This window comes from Myotis myotis, unplaced genomic scaffold (genome assembly GCF_014108235.1).
Source record: "Myotis myotis isolate mMyoMyo1 unplaced genomic scaffold, mMyoMyo1.p scaffold_m19_p_12, whole genome shotgun sequence".
Lineage (NCBI taxonomy): Eukaryota > Metazoa > Chordata > Mammalia > Chiroptera > Vespertilionidae > Myotis > Myotis myotis.
In genome coordinates, this window is record NW_023416316.1 from 72,103,359 (window position 1) to 72,120,037 (window position 16,679).

Consider the following 16,679-nt stretch of genomic DNA (forward strand, 5'->3'; position numbering starts at 1 on the left):
GCCTAATATTCCATTGCATGGATATACCACATTTTGTTTATCCATTCATCACGTTAGAGACATTTGGGTTGTATTGATTTTTTTTTTTTTAAAGCAGTATACAAAGATACCGGGGCTTTTGAAATAGGCACTGGATGAGTGTAGATGTGTTATAGAGGGTATTCATGCAGAGTGGGAGCTGGATTTTGAGTCTCTTGTTATCACAGATTTGAGGAGTCCGTATCTGTGTCATTCCTTTGTGCTTTAAAATGTGTTCTACTCAGAACTGGAGCAGCAACTTTTTCTCCATAGCAGAACATTCATTATTAACAAACTATTTTCACTTTACTTCTTTAAGGACTGAATTTCAAAAATAGCTTCTATTAAAAATAGTGTTTCTTTAACATTTTGAGGAAAGAAAATCTTACTGAAAAAGTTGATATTTTTGTCTGTATTTTTTCCAATTTCTTTATTTTTACCCTGTTGAACCCTGCAACCCAACTCTATTAATCCTGATCCTGTTTCCAGTATGTGAATATTTATAGACAATAATAAATTATATTGATTCTCCTAGTGGAGTTTTAAAAGTTTTGTTAATTTTTATCCTAGCATAACAAAAATAGCTGGGTGGTCTGATAAAGACCTCATTTTTAAATAGTAAGCCAGTTCTTTGTATTTTAAAAGGCTATGTTAATTGAATTATATTCACAAAAGTATTCAATATTTATTTATCTTGGGCCAGTGGTGTGCAGAGCACTTCCTGGAATACTAGCCCTTCCTTTTGCATCTGCTGTAGTCACACCTTATTCCAACTGTTGTGCTCAGATTCTGCAGGGAGGGCAGTGCATGAACTTGCATGTGACCTGGATTATGAAAGTTTTAGAAACTGTGAGAATCAGGTCAGAGAAGACATGGGCAGTGTCATAACAGACCTCCCAGCCAATCTGAGCTTGTCTGTAGAAGTCGTGTTCTTCCGGAGAGTGATGGGAAGGAATTGGAGTGAAAGAAGCATATGTAAACAAGGCTTGTACTCCTGCTGGTTTAGAAGTAGACCTAAAACATGAATTTATTTTCTAATTATTTTTCCTTATGTACTTTTCCATTGTTTTCCAATTCCTAGAATTCCAGTGAATGAGACAGTTTCAGTGTTGCCTATCTCATTCAACTTATGGATTTTGGATCTAATGCACTTCTCTGTGATTTAAACGGTGTCTGATGATAAGGATGGTTTCTGGATTGTATTTTGCCTATTTAGGGATATATGGAATGTTACATCATTACATCATCATTAACACTTGATTTTACCTTTAACGAATCTATAAATATAAAAGGCTAAGCAATTGTCTGACTCTCTGACCGGTAGCTATGATGCTCAGTGACCACCAGGGGGCAGATGCTCAACACAGAAGCTGCTGAGCTGCGGTGACTTGGCAGCGGTGGTTCTCGGATGACACACCCCAGAACCAGAGAGGAGGGAGCCCAATTCTGGGGTGCATCACCTGAGAACTGCCCTCTCGCAATCCGGGACCCCTTGGGGGATGTCAGAGAGCTGGTTTCAGCCCGATCCCCACAGGCCAGGCCGAGGGACCCCATTTGCCGGTGGGACCCCGCTCACTCTGCAGACGCCCTTCGAGCCATGGCGCTGCCCCAGGTGTGGCTGGCCAGGGAGGGACCATGGGAGGTTGGCTCCAGGGCATGTCTGGCCCGTCTTGCCCAGTCCCGTCCCACTGGCCACTTTCTAATTAATTTCTTTTCAATGTGCATGAATCTGTGCACCGCGGCACTAGTAGAATATAAACATGTAAAGTGTTTGGTGTTATACAATTTTATATGTAAATTTTATTAGGTCAGAATTAAAATATACCTTCCATTTGGTATATGTGTAATATTTTATTACTCCTTAAAATCATGAGCTATAACATAGTATAAATTACTTTGGCAACAAGCAGCAGTTTATGGTGGTATTTAAGAGTGTGTGTGGGGGAAGACCCTGGAGATGGTGGGTACTCCTGTTTGTATGGTGATATGGGGATATCTCTTGACCAGTTTCAGTGTTGCCTGTCTCATTTAACTTATGGATTTTGGGTCTAATGCACTCTCTGATTTAAACAGGCATTTTTGATCCAGGCAGTATAGTGCTAAGAGTCTGGAATCTGGAGCCATACCATATGAATCTATATTTCAACTCTTCTATCAAATAACTGTAAACTTAGGAAAGTATATTAAACTTCCTGGGCCTCAATTTACTCATCTGTAAAATGGAGATGATAGATGTACCTCATTGGATAGTAGTAGTAAATGTAATAATGTACTTAAAATGTCTAACTTGTCTCACAGCAAGCACCCAACAGATGTTAGATACAGTTGCTCATTGTTAATACTAGTGTGTAAAGGTCAAGTGCCTTCTCAAAGATTTCTGAATAGTCCAGAGGAGTTCTGAACTGACTACATCCCCAAAGGGGAAAGACTGCATTCTACATGGTCTTTCTAAGCATCCTAGATTCATGTTTCTTGCTTGGGACCAACACATTCTAGGCAAGTTTTGGGTGAATGGGATTCTCCTGGCCTGCTGTGGTCTAGATCCGTGCCATACCTCGTCCTTTGAACCTCTGAAACGAGGGGTGTTTGTGGGATGGGCGTTCTCTAGCGTTTTTTTCAGTGGAATGTGCACTTACTTCACAGGTACACTGGAACATCAGAACACTTTGCAAAATTGCACCACCTTTTGCTGTACAGGAAAAGCAGTATATTTATCTCAAGGGAGATATAGAAAAGGACAAGAAAAAATAGTTTAAATTAATGGATGTCAGTAGACTATAAAATCCCCATGAGTATCATAAAACTATTCAATTTCAGATGATTAAGGTGTCCGTTCAACAGGTGCCTGTTCAGCATTTGTTCACACTGGTTAGCTTTGTCCAGGAGAGAGAGTGAGAAACCCCTGGGCTTCCTCGCAGACGTCTTCGCAGAGCCAGGCTGGGGTCACCATGCTCTCTCCTGGCGGCTGAGCGGGGCTAGTCCTGGTTTTCTCTCCTCTCAGAACTGCCTCTCCTGGCATTTTGCTTCCCCCAGATTCACTTTCCTTAGTTTTCACCTTATTGTCCCTGTGGTTATTTTAAGACCCTTTTGGAGTTAGGGATCGGACTACTAATCCTTATGGGGGAAAAACAGAAAAGGGCTAACAAATGTGAGGTCATTAAAGATTTGAAGCCTTTACAATTATAGTTACCAACTCGGTGCTAAGATCCTAAGGGCTAAAGTACTAGTAACTGGAAGACAAGATGGGCTTCTGTCTTTCTCTCGCTGAGCAGGAAGTGCCCCAGACCTGTGCTGTTCCCGTGCCTGCTCCTGTGTCTCCTCTGTCGCCCTGGCCGTCCTTCCTCCCAGCACTGGTGGAGATGGGTGAAGTAAAGGAAGAGCCATAGGAATCCTCCCTGGCCTCAAGCATGTGGTTTGCATTTCCAAGGACCTCCAGATAGGGTGCTCCTCTCTTTTAAAATGCACCTGAGATTTGTTTTAATTAGGTTTGATAAGGTGACAGACATGGAAGCAAACTGGTGTTGAAAGAAGAGTTTATTCATTACAGGTCCCAAGAGGAGGGGCATCCACGCAGGGCCACACTTGGGAGCAGCAGCCTCAAGCGGGAGGCAGGAGGAGTGCCGGATGTGGGACAAAGGCAAAGCAGGGCAGGGCAGGCAGATTTAGGGTTGGCGAGCTGGAGTAATTTCGGAGGGCTCTGGGCTGTAGGGTAGTCTGTCCTTGTCCGTATCTTGCCCTGGGGTGTTAGTGTGGGGGACTGTTAGCTTGGTCTGTAAGAGTTAGATACAGGAGGTAGCTGGGGCTGTGAACCCTGGTTGGTTGATTTGCATATTAGCCCTGGAAGGAATTGTGCCTCCAAGGTTAGCAAGGCCCCAAGATGTCAAAGTGTCATAATATTTATTAATACGTACCCTTTCCAGTGGACCTGTGCTTATCACAGAAGTGATTTATTTAATTGGCATTTTTTCTTTTTCTTCTTTTTAGAGAGAGTGGAAGGGAGGGGAGAGACAGAGAGAGAATCGATGTGAGAGACACATTGATTGGTTGCCTCCTGCACACACCCTGGCCTGGGCTGGGATCAGGCCTGCAACCCAAGTACATGATCTTGACCCGGAATGGAACCTGGACCCTTAAGTCGGAGGGCCAATGCTCTAACCACTGAGCAAAACCAGCCAGGGCTATTGGCATTTTTTAATTGAATGACACAGAGAATGGTAAAGTAGCTTCCTGCACTCCAGGAAGTTATAGTTTATCTTAGTAGATAAAGAATGCACACATGAAATAGTGACTAGTCATGCGGGGCACAATATTATCATGTGCCAGAAAGATCCACACAGGGTAGTGCAAGTTCAGAGAAGGGAGATTGGAGCCTCTTAGAAACAACAGAGGGCAGTGGTGAAGAGGACAGTCTTTGGAGACAGACTGCTGGGTTCTTCTGGCTTCATTTATTAGCTGTGGAGCCTTGAGAATGTTACTTAATCCCCGTGTTTTCATTTCCTCATCTGTAAATGAGTTTAATAATAATAGTACCCACTTCATAGAGTTATTGCGAAGACTAAATGAGTTAATACATCGAAAGTACTTAGAACAAAACCTAGCACTTAGTAAGTATTTGGTGTTAGCTGTTATTAGGGCTGTGGAAGAAAGTTTAGTGAAGTGTAGAGAATCGAACTTTAACGAGAAGAGAGAGGGAAGTGCCCCTTTGTTGGGGCAGGGGAGGCAAGGAGTGGAGGCTGGACATGAGGCTCTCAGAGTCAGGTAATAGGAGGTTGCTCTGGTAGGATAAGGTTGAAAATGTAAGTTGGTAAGAGCTTTGAATGCTAAGGAGTTTACGTTTTTTCTTTAAATCATAGAAATTCATTGGAGGCTTTTTCTTTTTTAAGTATGGACATAGCATTAAGTTAGTGCCCCAGGAACAGTCTTGGCAGAATGTTTCTGGAGGGAGGAGATGTTTGGTACAGAGTGCATAAGTCAAGGTAGATTAAGTCAGCAGTAGTAATAATTCTAAAATGTTTGTGGTTTAAAAAATAGTAAAGGTATGTTTCTTGCTCATGCTGTGTGTTCATTACAGCTCAAGTGGGGACTCTGTTTATCACCATCATTCAGAGACCCAGGCTCATAGAATAGCCTTCATGTCATATTTTGTTTGTCTGAAAAGAGGGAAAAGAGCACTCCGGAGGGTCATGCACCAGCCGTCAAACACTAGGCCCGGAAGTGATACTCAGACACTTCCATTTACAACTCATTGGCTAGACTAGTCATAGGGCAGTCACCAATTACAAGGTTCCAGAAACTGCAGTCCTGTGTTGAAGGGGAGGGGCTGGAAAGGAAGAACGGGAATTGCATTATGTCATGGTACCACTTCGTCCTAGATGCTGTCCATCTTCGTTATGCCTCATAGTAATTCTTATGCTGCATAACATTTCTGTCAATGATGACTGCATATACTACTGTGGTCCCATCCTGTCTAATAAAAGAGTAATATGCAAATTGACCATCCCTCCAACACATGAGATGGCCAGCCCCATGTGGTCAAAGATGGCCGGCAGAGGAGGGCAGTTGTGAGTGATCAGGCCGGCTGGGGAGGGCAGTTGGGGGCAACCAGGTCTTTAGGGGAGGGCAGTTGGGAGCGACCAGGCCTGCAGGGGAGGACAGTTAGGGGCAATCAGGCCAGCAGGGGAGGGCAATTAGGGGTGACTGGGCTGGCAAGGGAGGGAAGTTAGGGGTGACTGGGCCAGCAGGGGAGGGCAGTTGGGGGTGAACAGGCTGGCAGGGGAGGGCAGTTAGGGACAATTGGGCCGGCAGGGGAGCAGTTAGGCGTCGATCAGGCTGGCAGGGGAATGGTTAGGGGGCAATCAGGCAGGCAGGCAGGTGAGCGGTTGTGAGCTAGCAGTCCTGGATTGTGAGAGGGATGTCTGACTGCCATTTAGGCCCAATCCCACACCGGGCAGTTGGACATCCCTCGAGGGGTCCCAGATTGGAGAGGGTGTAGGCTGGGCTGAGGGACACCACCACCCCCGCCCCGTGCACGAATTTTGTGCACTAGGCCTCTAGTCTATATTTATAAAAAAGCCTAATATGCAAATAGACCGAATGGTGGAACAACCAAACAACCCAACAACTGGTTGCTAGACATGTGCTTACCACCAGGGGGCATGTGCAGACCATGGTGGGCATCGGCTGCGGTGGGATGGTGGAGCAGGTGAGCAGGGGTGCCAGTTGGGGTGCCGGTCACTGTCATCAGGGCAAGCCTATGGTGGTTACTAAAAACTCTTTGCTCCCGCGCACCATGGTCTCTCCAGGAGCTCGCACCCGCTGCCAGCATCTGGCACCGGTCCCAATTGCTTGGCGCTGTTGGCGGGTGCGAGCAGCAGCTGCGGGCCCAGATCGCCCTGAGGGCTTCTCCACATCCCCCTGCTCCTGAGGGGCAATCAGGGCAGCAGCTGCCGCTCGCACCCACTGCTGGCGCCAGCCCCAATTGCTCCGTGCCATCAGTGGGTGTGAGCGGCAGTGGTGGCAGGAGCGGGGCTACAGGCAGATACGGGGCCAGGGGCCACGGCGGGAGGGGTACAGCAGGGGCACAGAGGATGGGCCGAGACCCGGCCCTGTGCCCAATGCAGCCTCGCAGCCCACAGTTCCTTTCAAGGTGCACGAATTTGTGCACCGGACCCCTGGTAATATTATAATGGAGCTGAAAATTCCTATAACCTAATAATGTGTAGTAATCCTGTTATTGTAGCCATCTTAATGTTGTAGCACAACATATTACTCACATGTTTGTGGTGATGCTGCTGTAAACAAACCTACTGCATTTCTGGTTGTATAAAAGTACAACACATACAATTATGTATGGTACATAATACTTGATAATGCTAATGAACAGCTACGGCCTGATTGCCCCTAACTGTCCTCCCCTGCAGGCCTGGTCGCTCCCAACTGCCCTCCCCTAAAGACCTGGTTGCTCCCAACTGCCCTCCCCTGCCGGCCTGATCACTCACAACTGCCCTCCTCTGCCAGCCATCTTTGACCACATGGGGGTGGCCATCTCATGTGTTGGAGGGATGGTCAATTTGCATATTACTCTTTTATTAGACAGCTACATTTCTGGTTGATGTATTTACTATACTTTTTATTATTTTAGAGGGTGCTCTATTTATTAAAAAAAGTTTGCTATATAACAGTATGCCATGTTTTGCAGGCAGCAGCCTCATATACCTTGTGCTTACCTGTCTCTTGATGGCATCATTTTCTCTTATGTTTGATTTAATCTCGTGTTGCTTTATAAATTAAATCTAGCCTACATGTACAGTATTTATAAAGTCTGCAATAGTGTACAGTTATGTTTTAGGCCTTCACATTCACTCACCACTCACTCACTGACTCACCCAGAGCAACTTTCACTCCTGAAAGCCCCAGTCATAAGTGCCCTATACATGTAAAATTTGAAATGTGTCCCAAGAGACTAACCCAGAAGATGGCAGCGTAGGTAAATGCCTGTACTCACCACCTCCCACAACCACATCAAAATTACAACTAAAATACAGAACAACCATCATTCAGAACCATTTGAAAGCTGGCTGAATGGAAGTCCTACAACTAGAGAAGTAAAGAAGAAAGCAGACTGAGACTGGTAGGAGGTATGGAGGTATGGAACGGGCTGGTCCGACACCCACGTGTGGCATGTTTTTAATTGGGAGGGATATCTGAGTTGCAGGGGCCTCCTGTGAGGAGCAAGAGGTCCAGCCCCACACCAGAGGTCCAGCCAGGGTTCCAGAGCTGGGAATAGAAGACCCCATAACTTCAGGCTGTAAAAACCAATGAGGATTGTGGCTGAGTGACACAGAGGCTGCTGGAGTCCTAGGCAATCCCTCTTAAAGGACCGGCACACGAACTTACTCTGAGTCATTCCCTCTGAGCTTCAGCACTGGGGCAACAGTATGGGGGAATCCAGAGACATACAGGAGGAACCAGATTGTCTGGCATTGGAGCAATAACTTCGGGACAGCTTTCTCCCTGACAGGTGCTTGCAGGGGTCATTGTTCCTATACTGAGACCTCCCCCAGCTCAGAGCTGCCTTGCAGCCATATCTGAGTTTCCATCAGCCTGACTCACACTGTTGCCTCCACCCTGGTAATTCCCTGAGATCCTTCCCCATGCAATTTGCAGCCCCACCCAGGCTGTTTGCAGTGGCTTTTTCATATGAATGGCCTGTCCTGGCTCAGCCTTCAGACTCTCCTAAAATCTCTCAAACAAGCAGCAGCTGGTGTCAGCATGCCCCATACCTATCAATAAGAGGCCTAAGACAGCTTGACCTCACCTAGGCATTTCCAAGCCCAACACAAGCAGGAGCCATCTGTAGATTGCTCTGCAGCTCTTGCCGGAAGGCCCCAGAGCCAGTGCACCCAGTAGACAGCTTCAGACCATATCAGATCACAACTCTATACATCTACCACGGACACACTTAAGGAAAAGACTCAGTGAGTACCAAAGCCCCACTGAAGCAAGTCCTGCTCCATAGGGTTGTCTTCTGCACAGCAGCTCTCCTACTGTAGTTGCAGCTGGTCCTCACAGCCATTTGGCTTGGAGGTCGATTCCTCCCAGTGATGCCAATAGCAATCAAGGCTCAACTACAACAAGACTGTGCACATAGGCCACACAGTGGTGCACCTAGATTGCCCAGCCCAGATGACTGGGGAGGCTGAGCTACTGGGCCCTACAGGACACCTTCTACCCAAGGCCGCTCTACCAATTCCAGGAGACATAGCAACTCTACCTAATACATGGAAACAAACACAAGGAAGCAGCCAAAATGTGGAGACAAAGAAACATGTCACAAATGAAAAGACAGAAGAAATCTCCAGAAAAAGACAATGGAAGCAAGCAAACTACTAGATACAAGATTCAAAACAATGGTTATAAGGTTGCTGAAGGATCTTAATGAGAGCTTCAAGGGAGTTAGTGAGAATTTCAGGGATCTTAGAACATCAAAGACATGAAAAAGGAACAGTCAGAAATTAAGCACCCACTAACTGAAATAAAGAATAATTTACAAGGATTCAACAGTAGAGGATTCTGAAAATCAAATCAATGATTTGGAATATGAGGAAGCAAAAAACACCTAATCAGAAGAGCAAAAAGAAAAAAGAATCCAAAAATATGAAGGTAGTGTAAGGAGCCTCTGGGACAACTTCAAGCGTACCAATATTCGCATTATGGGGGTGCCAGAAGGAGAAGAGAGAGAGCAAGATATTGAAAACTTATTTGAATAAATAATAACAGAAAACTTCCCCTACCTGGTGAAAGAAATAGACTTACAAGTCCAGGAAGAACAGAGTCCCAAACAAGAGGAACCCAAAGAGGCACACACCAAGACATATCACAATTAAAATGCCAAAAATTAAAGACAAAAAGAGAATCTTAAAAGCAACAAGAGAAAAGCAGTGAAGAAGGAGGAGGAGGGGGAGGGGGAGGGGGAGAAGAAATAAATATGTATCTATTAACAATAGAATTTAAAAATCAAAATAAAGGAACAAGGAATCTACTGAACAAAATAAACTGATGAATAAAATAGAACCAGAGGCATGAAAACATGGAACAGAATGACTAATCTCAGAGGGAAGGGGGATGGAGGGGGCGGGGGGCAGAAAGAGATTAACCAAAGAATTTATATGCATATATGCATTACCTATGGACACAGACAATAAGGTGGTGAAAGCCTGGGGCAGGGTGGGAACTGGTTGGAGAGGGGGTGGAAAGAGGGATATCTGTAATACTGTCAACAATAAAGATTTAAAAGAAAAAATTAAAATAAAATGTGCCTCAATATTCCTACCTGTCAAAGTAATCTGTTTCTCATTTTCGTTCAGCTCTGTCTCACCTTTTAAGTAGTTGAATTGGAAAAGAGCTGGCGGAGATGCAGTGTTTATTGTTTGTGCCCACCCCTCTCTTCTCTGACATAATTACTCTGCCTTCACAGTCTCAAACCCAGCCCTTAGGTTTCTCCTCACCTTCGCTGTTGTCTGTGAGGGCCTCTGTTTGATTTCCCAAATGACCTTGATACAAGGTGGCATGTTGTGGTTACTCTGAGAATTGCCATGGACATAGAGGTTAGGAGCATTCTGGAGTCCAGTCGCTTGAGTTCAAATCTTAGTAACCTTGGGCACTCAGCCTCTCTAAGCATCATTTCCTCATTTGTAAAAAAGGGATAGTAAGACTCAAAAGGATTGCAAGGTATTAGGAGAATGTCAGTTACATATTCTAAACAGATTATTTTTAGTAGATGTTTTCCCAGCTTTTTGCTAGTTTTAAGTTTTTCATAAATGCACTTTTCAAAAATCTTGACAATCAAGTTATTTGCCCCTGGGAAATGGAAAGCTGTCACTGTGCCTTAAGCAAGAGACAAGGGCCAAGGGAGGGATAAAGGGGTGCATGAGGACAGAGTCACATTTGATAGGAGAGGTGTACCCCAACAGGCTGTGCTGTGATTGCCTAGCTCTTGGCCATGTTCCTTTGACATGTCTTTAACAATTACTTTCTAGTTTTAAAATTTAGGTATTTCTTATGAAATCTTTAACTGTTGATAGTACCAGGAAACAAATCAGTGTTTATTAAAGAGACATCTCCTAAGGGGGAACCAGATGTTGCAGTTCAGCGGGTAGATAACCTTTCCTGGGCCTTTGCTGGTCAGCCTCCATGGGCAAGTATGGCTTTTTGAAAAAGGAATAAAAAAGTGAAGTCTTTTTTTCTGGGACAGTAATGAGTTCTCCCAGGCATCCTCTCCCCATCACGGCTGTAATCTAGTTTAAGTGGCACTCTGGAACACTGAAGCAAACTCTGCTTTGCAAGCAAGTAGCAATCAAAGGGATGAATTCTTTTCTCTTTGAAAACAGTGAAATCGCTTCCAATCTGATCTCGGCAACCCAATGCCTGCTGGTAGTGTGAGCATAAACACATTAGGCACCGGAGAGGAATGGCATCTGCATGCTGAGCTGTGGCCATGACAGCCAGAATAAACACGGCGGCCGGCGGGGTGCTGCGTGCGTCCTTCCCATCGTGTTGAGGCACAGTCAGTGCATGACTGACTATGTGATCCTGATGTGGGTGGATTCCGTTTTTGTTTCTGGTATTCACATGTAGACCGCAGTCTCCCACCCCTGACTGGGTGTAATGTGTAAACCAAGCCACAGCTGACAGTGGTTTGCTTGCTTTATCCAGGAAAAGGTCTTGGACTCCGATTGTGACTTGGCTTCACTGCGTTGCTCTTCATCACGAGCACTTTTTACAATTCCCACAGCAACAGTAACTTCACTTGTCGGGCTTTTATTGGGGCAGGGGGAGGGGGTTGAGGGTGGGGGTGGGGGGCGGGCATAATATACATATCACAATTGGGTCTTTCATTACATAATCACAAATTATATGCCATCACTCGTATATGCTTCATGAAAGCAGTAAATTTAAAGAAAAGAAAGACTGTTTAAAACTTGAGACCAGAGAGCACAGTTTATCTTATTTACAGTTTGGCTTAAAGATTGGTATTTAAGTTAATATCATACCACATGTGGTAATCTTGCAAAGTGCTACATATTTTTATTTATAGTTAAGGGAATGAAGCAAAATCCCCTTTTCATTATGCTATCTTGCATTATTTACTCAGTGATAAATGACATTGCCTCACGGGTATGAGTTTTGCAATGAAAGACCCTATTGTAGCATATATTTATATGATGGGGAGGGGCCGGTTGCTAGAGTTATGGTTCCAGAGGGGTTTTAAAATCTGAATATCCTGGTACTTGTTCAGTTAAAATGTATAGCTAATGTTTTACCACTGTATTTTTACTTGAAGTAAAAGAAAAGTAAGAAGGAATGAACAAAGGGGAAAAGCTTGAAGTTAAAATGCTAGAAACCAAACAAAATGACTGAAGGCATATTGGCACATCCTAAACGCAAAGATTAAAATTGTACCAGAGATAATGGTGGCCTTTTGATTGGCTTGTTTAAAAATGACTTCAACTTTAAACGTTCCTTAACTGTTTAAGGGTACCAGTGAGCAATTTCTATCAAATTGGGGAGATACGAATATGAGGAGCGGAAAGAAAACGTCGGAGGGCCCGGAGAGTTTAATAGCTGCTCAAACCTTTGAGGAGAAAACTACTTCCACGCGGTGTCAGTTTGTTCAGTATTCATGAGAATTTCTACCGAAGAAGGAAAGAGCTAGATATTTTGAAGGGAGGGTTAGTCTTTTAGAATATATTTGTTTTGAAATAAAAAAAAAAAATAGATGAAAAAATAAATAAGAGGAAATGCTAATTTTTAATAAAGTAGAAAGTGCCCAACCTCTACTTACTCAGAATTTTGGATAATTTAACCAGAAATGGGCTGCCATTTTGCTAAGTAGAAAAAACAAGAACTTCTTAATGAAATGAGATTTTAGGACTAATGTGTTTGAGGCAGATGTGCTCCTCTCATTCATTCCAGTGTGTTTTGGACCTCCGTTGTTTCTGACGAGTAGGCAAGTGCCATTCTGAGAAGAAGTCTGCTGTCATGTGTGGCATTGTCACTCTACATGTAATGTCATTTTGTTCTGGCTACTTTCAAGATTTTTCCTTTATTTTTGTTTTTTGACTTGACTGTGATATGCATAGATGTGGTTATCTTTGTGTTTATCCTGCCTGGCTTGTTTAGATTCTTGAATCTTTACACTTCTATCTCATCAAATCTGGAAACTTTTAACGATTTTAAAAATAAATGGTTCCTTTGGAATACTTTTAGATTTACCAATACAAGTTGTAAATATAGGGTAGAGTTCCCATATACTCATCACCCAGTTTCCCATATTGTTAACATCTTAAATATCATGGTGTACTTATTCATCTATAAAAGTAACGTTGGTGCATTGGCATTAACCACAGGGTTTGCATTAATGTTCTTTTTTTCCTGTTTTAGAATGCAATCTAGGATACCACTTAACATTTTATCCCCTTACCCCTGCGTCTCCTCCAGTCTGTCACAGTTTTTCAGATTTTACTTGCTTTTCATGGCCTTGACACTTTTGAAGAGTACTGGTCAGATATTTTGTAGAATGTTCCTTAATGCAGATTTGTCTGATGTTTTTTCATGCTTAAAGTGAGGTTATGGATTTGGGGAAGAATATGATTGTGGTAAGGTGCCCTTCTCATTGAATCATATCAGGGGATAATGGTATCTCTATGACTTACCACTGGTGGTATTAACCCAACAGTGTGGTTAGTTTGTGTCCACCAGCCAGGTTTCTCTGCTGTAACTTTAACATTTTTCCTTTTTCACTCTCTGTTCTTTGGAAGCAAGTCACTAAATACAGCTTTTACTTAAGGGAAGGGAACGTCAGCTCTACTTCTTGGACGAGGTACTATCTATATCTATTATTTGGAATTTTTCTGTAAGAAAAATAAAGTAAATCCCTACCCCCACTTATTTTATTTGTTTTTTCAATCATTTGTTTATATCAGAATAGAGTCATGATATTTATTTCATTCTTTGGGCTCTAATTCAATACTTTCATTATTTATTTTCTTGCTGAGATTGTTCCAGCTTTGTTCATTGGAAGCTCTTTTAGGTCGCTTTCTGTGTTCTTTTGAGATGTCCCTACTTTTTTTTTTAAAGAGAGGAAGAAAGCAGGCGGGGGGGGGGGGGCGAGGGGGAGAGGGAGAGAGAGAGAGAGGGAGAGAGAGAGAGCGAGAGAGAGATATTAAGGCAAAGGATGATGTTAATTTAAAAACTACACTACACACGCAAAGAATTTCCGAGTCCTCAGACTGAAGGAGCACACTGAATCTTGAGCAGGTCAAATAAAAATAAATCCACATTTAGACATATTGAGTGAAACTGTAGTGCTCGCTTCGGCAGCACATATACTAAAATTGGAACGATACAGAGAAGATTAGCATGGCCCCTGCGCAAGGATGACACGCAAATTCGTGAAGCGTTCCATATTTAAAAAAAAATAAATAAATAAAACAAACAAACAAAAAAGAAACTGTAGAACATGAAAAGTAATGGAAAAATAAAACTACTGGGCCGGGGGGTGGGGAAACAGATACATATCAAGAAATGCAGATTAATAACAAACTTCTTATAAGCAAAAGGAGATGTCAGATTATAGCAAATATAAAGTGCTAAGTAAAAATAACTGTCCACCTAAAAGTTACACTTAGTTGTGATCATTCAATAGTGAGGATGTAATAAAGTCATTTTCAACCTTACAAGTGTTAAAAGAGTTTACTATTTATAGACTCCTCCTGAAAGAATTACTAAATATATATTTAAATAAAAAGGAAATTGTGACAGATTGTATTTTCCAGAAATGTCCGTAACAGCAGCTACCATCTCACATGCTCTTCTCCAGTGTGACCTAACTACTCTCCCGTTGAGAGATGGAGTTGAAGCCCCTCTCCTTGCATCTGGACTGGCCAGGTGACTCTTCTGAAACCTATAGAATGTGGTGAAAGGGAGACCACATTGACCTTCGAGGCTAGATCAGAAAGGTTCCCATTCAGCTTTCAGCTGGTTCTTTGGGACACTTGCTCTGGTGGCCGCCTGCTGCCATAGAAGATGGCCAGCTCTTCTGAGCCTCCATGTTAGAGAGGCTTTGTGTAGCCACTCTGGCTGTCAGACAAGCCCATCCTCCCGCTGAGGACCACTATCCCATGGCAGACTTACAAGATGCAGGAGAACGGCCCAGTGGAGTGTTACCCACATTCTGGACCCACAGAACCTAATGAAGCGGTTGCTGTTTGAAGCCACAGAGTTTTGGCTTAGTTTGTCAGCAGCAGAAGTAACTAGAACAAAACTGAACCCTGAAGGAAGGAGTGGAATGTCTCTACCAGTCCTGAGTAAGGAAGCTGGGGAACAAATAAAAGTCAGTATTAAGGTTTTTTTCAAAGTTCGATGAGGGTTGTTAAAAATAATGTGATAGTAGTATGTTAGCAACAATAATATGGAAGCTGGTACAGAGTGGGGAAGAGGAAAGACTGGTACTAGAACTTTCTAGGATCTTTGCATTATATTGTTCAGAAGGTTATTAGAGATTGACTTTAAGTAGGCATCTTGAATAAATAAATTTATTGCTTATGAAACAGCAGAGGAAAAAAAGAGAATTCAGAAAAAATTTAACCAAAATCAGAAAAGTAAAAGCAAAGAAACAAAATTATGGTAGATAGAAAATACAAAATAAGTTGGTAGAGATCAGAGCTCTTACAACAGGAATCATGATAAATGTAAATAAATTCATTTCAGTTATCAAAAGTGATGATTATATTTTTAAAAATGCACCCAAATGTTGCTTAAAAAGGCACCCAAGGTAAAACAAACCAGTGCAGTTAAAAAGTAAACATAAAGGGATAGGAAAGATATATCAGGGAAAAACAAACCAAAAGGAAGCAGGCCTGACAATGTTAATATCAGGAAAAATGGAATTTTGGGGTGTTTAACCCAGGAAATACTTGCACACACGCACCGGGAGACATGCACAAGGATGTTCACTGCAGCATTGTTTGTGATAATGACAATTTCAAAGGAACTTAACTACCTATCATTAGGGAAATTGTTAAAGATTTTGCTTACCGTGATTTAGTCTTCAATTTAAATGGAGACTACAGCCAAGAAATCAAGAGAAGGCAAAGATTCAGAATGGTAGCAATAGAAAAATTAGGAAAATCATTACAAGGAAAGATGTATCATTAAAGACTCTTGTATTCCCGATGACTATGTATGGATGCAAAAGCTGGACAGTGAGGAAGGCTTATTTATACATATAAAAGCCTAAGCGACTGTTTGGCCGTTTGACCGGTAGCTATGACATGCACTGACCACCAGGGGGCAGATGCTCAACGCACAGGCATGGAAACATGGAACAGACTGATGAATCTCAGAGGGAAGGGGGAAGGGGAGAGGGCAGGAAGAGATTAACCAAAGACCTTATATGCATACTAGAGGCCTGGTGCACGGATCCCTCGGTCTGGCCTGTGGGGATCGGGCCAAAACCAGCAGTCCAACATCCCCTGAGGGATCCCAGATTGTGAGAGGACACAGGCCAGGCCGAGGGACCCCACCGGTGTTCAAATCCGTGCACTGAGCCTCTAGTAAAAAATAGATTCTTTTGAAATATGGTGTTAGAGGAAAGCTCTTTGGGTGCCCTGCACTGTCAGAAAGATGAACAATGGGTCCTAGAACAAAGTAAGCCTCAAACGTTGCTGGAGTTGCCCTACTTTAGGCACTTTATGAGAAGGTAGTGTTCTTTGGGAAAGACAATAATGCTGGGGAAAATTGAAGGCAGCCGGAAAAGAGGAAGATCAGTGAGCTAGATTGACTCCATAAAATAAGCCATAGGCATGAGTCTGCAGGAGCTGAGTAGGACTTTTGAGGACAGGACATTGTGAATATCTCTCATTCATAGGGGTACCTGGAGTCAGAGCCTACTCAATGATATATAACACACAACACATAGGGAAATATATACATTGTGGAATATTCATACAGGAACACTAAATGGCAGTGAAAAGACACTAAATCTACGTGTATCTACATGGCAATATTTCAAAACCATGAGTGAAAGAAATACATTATAGGATATCAGTGTGACATTTCTAAACACAAAATATTTCACTAGAGGCCCGGTGCATGAAATT

The 16,679-nt window shown here is 43.0% G+C and overlaps 1 protein-coding gene and 1 non-coding gene across 4 annotated transcripts in view; both read left to right on the forward strand.

Moving 5' to 3' along the window:
- LOC118667637 (aminopeptidase O (putative)) overlaps window positions 1-16,679 on the forward strand; it is a 319,523-nt gene that overhangs the window by 14,567 nt on the left and 288,277 nt on the right. The gene's annotated exons all lie outside the window — the stretch shown is intronic.
- LOC118667834 lies at window positions 13,884-13,990 on the forward strand. The gene has a single exon (XR_004971411.1). It is a non-coding gene; the product is annotated as a U6 spliceosomal RNA (small nuclear RNA).